The sequence below is a fragment of the Artibeus jamaicensis genome, unplaced genomic scaffold (assembly GCF_021234435.1).
Source record: "Artibeus jamaicensis isolate MK-2021 breed Jamaican fruit bat unplaced genomic scaffold, CSHL_Jam_final contig_475, whole genome shotgun sequence".
Classification (NCBI taxonomy): domain Eukaryota; kingdom Metazoa; phylum Chordata; class Mammalia; order Chiroptera; family Phyllostomidae; genus Artibeus; species Artibeus jamaicensis.
Window position 1 is genome coordinate 6,664,123 of NW_026521852.1, and position 7,214 is coordinate 6,671,336.

The window sequence follows — 7,214 nt, forward strand, 5'->3', positions numbered from 1 at the left end:
TTTTACCCCATCCTTTACCTTTGTATATAAATCTGCATACATAAAATTATCTCAAAATTGTGTTTCATCTTTTCACCAAGTTAACAGTAGTCTCCATTGCCTGGCATCTTTCTAGGAGCAGTTTCTTATCTCCTTTTCCTAGAGTTCTGCTCAAAGCATTGGGCACTGATACATTCTGACTGATTGTCCTATGTCTCCAGCTTTTAGATGCAGATTATCAATGAAGAGAAAGAACCACACAGGGGTGAGTAAGTTTATTTTCCAGGGCTTTTCCAGCTTTCATGAACACAAGCTTACTCTATCTGTAGTATTTCTTACCTTGTACCTTTTAACCCTGGCTGGCAATGTCATCATTGTGACAATTACTGGTATTGATCATCATCTTCATATCCCCATGTACTTCTTTCTTAGTATGCTTTCAACTTCATAAACTATGCACACATTGGACATTGTACCACAGATTCTCTTCAGCCTCATAGGACAAAGCCAACCCATTTCCTTGGCTAGCTGTGCTACCCAGATGTTAATTTTTAATCCTTTGGCCATCAACAACTGCTTTCTACTCACAACAATGGGGTATGACAGCTATGTTGCCATCTGCAAACCCTTAAGGTGCACAGTCACCATGAACAAGAAGGTATATGCCCAAATGGTATGGTGATCCTGCAGCATTGGGCTTCTTGTGGTCATAATTCAGGTTTTTTCTGTGTTCAGGCTCCCCTTTTGTGATAGAGAGGTGGCCTATTATTTCTCTGAGTTCCGTGCAATTATGAAACTCTCCTGTGCTGACATCAGTCTACATGACAATTAATTTTATCATTAGCTCAGTTGTTATTGTGGTACCCATGGATTTAGTCTTCATTTTCTACATCCTTATCATCTCCACCATCCTCAAGATTGTCTCAACTGGGAGCCAAAATAAGGCTTTTGCAACTTGTGCTTCTCACCTCACTGTAGTCATCGTCTGCTATGCTGTGCCTCCATTTCCTACCTCAAGCCCAAGTCAGAGAACACTGGAGATCAGAATCAACTGATCTCAATGACCTACACCATTTTTACTCCTCTCCTTAATCCTGTGATGTACACTCTGAGAAACAAGGAAGTCAAGGATGCCTGTCACCATGCTATCAGTAAAAAACCATTTTGCCCAGGCATATAGTCTATCATTATTTGGGTATCTTTGTAATCTGAAAAAAATTTGATCTTTTTTTGCATGTATCTGTCCAGTTTCCCATCACTACTTTTTGAAGAAATTATCTTTACCCCATTGTATATTCTTGCCTCCTTTGTCATATATTAATTGACCATATAAGTGTGGTTTTATTCCTGGGCTTTCTATTCTGTTTCATTGATTTATGTGTTTGCTTGTAAGCCAGTGCCATGCTATTTTTATTACTATAATTTAGTAGTATAGTTTGATATAAGGTACTATGATACCTCCAACATAGTTCTTCTTTCTGAAGATTTCTATGACTATTTGGGTACTTTTGTGATACTGTACAAATTTTAGGATTATTTGTTCAAGTTCTGTGAAAAATATCATTGGTATTTTGATAGAAATTGCAATGAATCTATGGATTGCTTTAGGCAGTATGGACATTTTAACAATGTTAATTCTTCCTATCCATGACCACAGCATATGATCTCATTTATTTGTATCTTAATTTCTTTTTTCAATGTCTTCTAATTTTTGAGTACAGGTCTTTACCTCCTTGATTAGATTTATTCCTAGTTATTTTTTGGTGCAATAGAAAAAAAGATTTTTTGAATTTTACTTTCTGATAGTTTATAACAATTCAACTGATTTATGAATATTAATTTTGTATTTTGCTAGACCACTTCCTTACCCTTTTACAAGAATAAACTCAAATAGATTACAAACTTAAATGTAAAATCCAAAACCATAAAAGTCTTAGAAGAAAACATAGGCAGTAAACTCTCTGACAAAGTTCAGTAATATATTTTTGGATATGTCTCCTCAGGCAAGGGAAACAAAAGAAAAAATAAACAAATGATATTACATCAAACTAAAAAGTTTTTCACAACAAAAGAAAACAGCAAATAAATGAAAAGAAAACCTACTGAATGGGAACAAAATATTTGTGAGTGGTACATATGATAAGAGATTAATATCTAAAATACATAAATAACTCATACAACATAATGGCAAAAAATTAATTTAAAAATGGACAGAGGATTCGAATAGACATTTCTCCAAAGAGACCATACAGATGGCCAGCAGACATATGAAAAGATGCTCAATATCAACAATCATCAGAGAAATGTGAATTAAAACACAATGAGAAATCACCTCATACCTGTCAGAATGGTTATCATCAATAAATCAACAAATGAGTCTTGGTGAAGATGGGGAAAAAACAGTACACTGTTGGTGGATTGCAAATGGTGTGGCCTTTATGGAAAATAGCATGGATATTCCTTGAAAATTAAAAAAGAACTGTCTTATAATCTAGCAATTATATTTCTGAATTTTTATCTAAAGAAATCTGTTGCAGACTGCTCTGCCTAGTTTTAGGAATTGTATCTCTACCCCTTGTGGCTAAGGGCGAGAGATGACCTTTGGAATGCCAGCCACAGGAGACAAAGCCTGTCTCTGGTAGCAAACGCTGCTTCAGTTCCTCCCCCTGCCCCCAGAGCTTGGTCGGAAGTCAATGAAGGGTAAGTCCCCTCATAGCGGGGAGGCAACCTAAGCCAGACTCGATCACCTGGGAGGCCTTCATGGAAGGACTCTGGGGGCTGCAACAGAGAGCAATGAACTCTCGGCCCCTAGCTTCCTCAAAGCCTGAGTCCCCACGTACTCTGGGAGAAGTGCTTCCTGTCTCTAATCCCCTTAAGCCTGAATACCTGATGGGGAGAGGTGTAGCTCCTTGCCTGGCCAGAGCGTGTCCTGGGGAAAAATCTGGCACCACAAAGACTTGCTGATAAACCTGTGAAATCTGCTCTGCTAAGAGTGCTTTCATTCATATGATAAAGGTCCGAGAGGAAATGAGTTTGTCTCCCAAAGTTTCTGCAACTATCTTCCTGACAGACACTGACTCATAGTAAGCCCTCAGACATCTTTGAAATGTTATCTACTGTTTGATCCTTGCTGCCCTGTATTCCTGTGTATTACAACCCAATAAAAGGCTATGGAGAAAGGCGCTCAGGGCCTCTTTCTCCCTAGAGAAACTGGCCACAGCCCACGCCTCCATCCCCAAGCAGATCTCAGCATGTCTCGGCCATATTTATTCACTCACGTGTGTCCGTGGCACTGGGGGGACTTCGCAAAGAGGTCTCCACCACAGAAATCTAAAACACTAATTCAACAAGATATATTCACCCTTATGTTCACTGAAGCATTATTTACAATAGCCAAGATATGCAACTCAAGTGACCATCAGTAGACAAGTGTACTAAAAATGAAACTGCCTTTTGACCCAGTGATTCTGCAGCTGGGAAGATACCCTAAGAATCCCAAAGCACCAATTCAAAAGAACTTGTGCACCCCTATGTTCAGAGCAACACTATTTACAATAACCAAGCACTGGAGACTGCCTAAGTGCCCAGCAGTTGATGAATGGACAAAAAAGTTGTGGTAAATTTACACTATAGAATACTATGCAGCAGAAAGAAGGAACTCCTACCTTTGCCATAACAAAGAGGGATCTGGAGAATAGTATGTTAAGTGAAATAAGCCAGTTGGTGAAAGAAAAATGCCATATGTTGTCATCTATAAGAGAAATACAATGAACAAAATAAACCATCAAACAAAATAGAATCAGAGGTATGGACACAAGGAATAGACTGAAAGTGACCAGAGGGGAAAGGGTACGGAAATAATGGTGGAAAGAAGGGGAAGGGACTAGACAGAGATTGTGTATGAATGATCCACAGACATGGACAACAGTATGGGGACTGACTGGGAGACAGAGTGATGGTGGAGGAGGACAAAGTGGGAAAAATTGGGACAACCGTCATAGAATAACAATAAAAGAAGGTGTTGAGAATTAACTTCTCCCTGCTCATTCCTCCGTGGCTGAAACATGAAGATCATGGAATTACTTATAATTGAATGAAATACTTTAAAACTTCCTTGTCTTAACCCATGAGAGAAGAGGGCTTAATCATGATCAAATCGACTGTTTTTCTTCATTAAGAGAGCAAAATTAGCAAATATTATGGCATGTATATAAATCAGAGAATAATGACTAACTTAATCTAGGAAGACATAGCCTAGAAGTACTATGAGTATTAATTTACCATAGAGACTTGGGTATATTTCTGGGTTCTCTATTCTGTTCCATTGGTCTACGTGTCTGTTCTTAAGCTAGTACCAGACTGTTTTGACTACAGTGCCCTTGTCATATATTTTGATGCCAGGTATGGTGATCCCACCTACTTTGTTCTTATTTCTCAAAATTTCTGCAGCTATTTGGGGTTGTTTATGATTCCTATAAATTTTTGAAATGTTTGTTCTATATAGGTAAAATATGTTATTGGTATTTTAATAGGGGCTGCATTGAATCTATAAATTGCTTTGTGTAATATAGACATTGTGATTATGTTAATTCTTCCCATCCGTGAACATGGTATATGCTTCCATTTATTTGTGTCTTCCTTAATTTCTTTCTTTGGTATTGTGTAGTTTTTTGAGTGCAGGTTTTTACCTCCTTAGATTTATTCCTAGGTATTTTATTTTTCTTGTTGTTATAGTGAATAGGATTTTTTTCTAATTTCTGTTCCCGATATTTTATTGTTGGTATACAAAAATGCCTTTGAATTCTGAATATTGACTTTGTATCCTGCTCTTTTGCCAAATTCACTTATTAGGTCAAGTAGTCTTCTGGTGGAATCTGTGGAGTTTTCTATACATACTACCATGTCATCTGCAAACAATGACAGTTTTTACTTCCTCCTTTACACTTTTGATGCCTTTTATTTTTTTCTTCTTGTCTGATTGCTGTGGCTAACACTTCCAATACTATGTTAAATAGAAGTGGTGAAGGAGGACATCTTGTCTTGTTCCTACTTTTAATGGGATAGCTTTTAGTTTTTGGCCATTGAGTATCATGTTGGCTGTAGGCCTCTCTTATATGGCCTTTATTATGTTGAAAAATCTTCCCTCGATTCCAACTTTGCTGACTGCTCTATGATAAATAGGTGCTGTACTTTATTAAATGGTTTCAGCCTCTGTGGAAAACAATATGAAAGTTCCTCAACAAACTAAATATGGAATTGACTTTGTTTTTTAATTTAGAAAAAATCATTTTTTATTTAATTATTTTTCAACTACGGTATTCTGTCTTTTACTCCTATCCCAGCCCACCCCCCTCCCAGTGCTCACCACCTCCCTTCCATTTCTACCCCCCTTAGTTTTTGTCCATGTGTCCTTTATACTAGATCCTGTAAATCCTTCCCCCCTTCCCCCAGAAATTTCCTCCCCTCTCCCCTCTGGTCACTGTCCCCCCTGTTCTCTATTTCAGTGTCTTTGTTTTTATTTTGCTTGCTTGTTTGTTTTGTTGTTTAGCTTCCTGTTAAAGGTGAGATCATATGGTATTTGTCTTTCTACCGCCTGGCTTATTTCACTCAGCATAATGCTTTCCAGTTCCATCCATGCTGCTGCAAAGGGTAGCAGCTCCTTCTTTCTTTCTGCTGCATAGAATTCCATTGTGTATATGTACCATAATTTTTGATCCATTCATTTACTGATGGGCCCCTAGGTTGCTTCCAGCTCTTGGCTATTGTAAATTGTGGTGCTATGAACATTGGGGTGCATAGATTTTTTTGTATTAGTGTTTTAGGGTTCTTAGGATATAATCCCAGCAGTGAAATTGCTGGGTTATAAGGCAGGTTCATTTTTAGTTATTTTAGAAAATTTCATACTGTGTTCTATAATGGTTGTACCAGTCGTGGGCAATCCCACGAACAGTGAGCTTGGGACCCCCTTACCCCACAACCTCTCCAACACTTGTTTGTTGCTTTGTTAATGATGGCCATTCTGACGAATGTAAAGTGGTATCTCATTGTGGTTTTAATATGCATCTCTGATAGCTGGTGATGTTGAGCATTTTTCATGTGTCTCTGGATCCTCTGTATGTCCTTTTTGGAGAAGTGTCTGTTCAAGTTATGTTCCCATAAAAATGGCATTGAATTTTGATTCAGCAATTTCACTGCTGCCTTTGTACCCTATGGATCCTGAAAGACTAATTCAAAAGAACCTGTGCATCTCAGTGTTCATAGCAGCACAGTTTACAATAGCCAAGTGCTGAAAATGGCCTAGGTTCCCATCGGCAAATGAGTAGATCAATAAACTATGGTACATTTACACAATGGAATACTATGCAGCAGAAAGAAAGAAGGAGCTCCTATTCTTCACAATAACATGGATGGAACTAGAAAGTATTATGCTAAGTGAAGTAAGCCAAGCGGTGAATGACAGATACCATATGATCTCACCTATAAGTGGAAACTAATTAACAAAACAAATTGGCAAGCAAAATATAGCCAGAGACATTGAAATTGACAACAAACTGACAGTAACCAGAGGGTACACGAGGGGAAAATAACGTGGGAAAGAAGGGAGAGGGACATAAATGAACATGAATGAGGGACTCATGGTTGGAGCCAAGGAGGGGTGTTATTGAGGGTAGGAGATGAATGCGGGTAGAGTGGGAGAAGTGGTGATGGGAAAATTGAGACAACTGTATTCAAACATCAATAAAAAAGGGGGGAAAGAAGTACTATGAAACCCTAAAGTGAGTTAGTTTTGCTTTATAGAAAGAAATTAAAAAAAAACAATATGAATTCCTGTTACTGGAGAGAGAAAGAACTTCAGCCAGTATAACAGGTATTAGGAAGATAGATAAGTAAACCATAAATTTATACTCTATGATCTAATTATCTCCTTTGTGTGATTTGTGACCTTGTCAGTATATAAACCTGGAGCAAAATAGCAAAACAGGATCGTTATCCAGACAGTGGTGCTTTGAATAACTTATTACTGACTGTAATGTGATAGAAAAGTGTGTCAAGCTTGAAAAGATGAGCTTGTGCTTAGTGACAATAATAAAAAAAAAGGAGGTACCAGAATATTAAAACTTTTTACTGCTAATAAAAACTAATTTTCCATAACATTTATAAATCATAAAGTACATTTTGCTTTTAACCAATCTCATTCAGCATTCATAAAAACTTTTTCAAGATTTATGTAATTT

At 37.5% G+C, this 7,214-nt stretch overlaps 1 pseudogene; it reads left to right on the forward strand.

The window, feature by feature from the left end:
* The first annotated feature begins 220 nt into the window (after positions 1-220).
* LOC119064510 (olfactory receptor 10J1-like) lies at positions 221-1,159 on the forward strand (annotated as a pseudogene).
* The last annotated feature ends 6,055 nt before the right edge of the window (positions 1,160-7,214 follow it).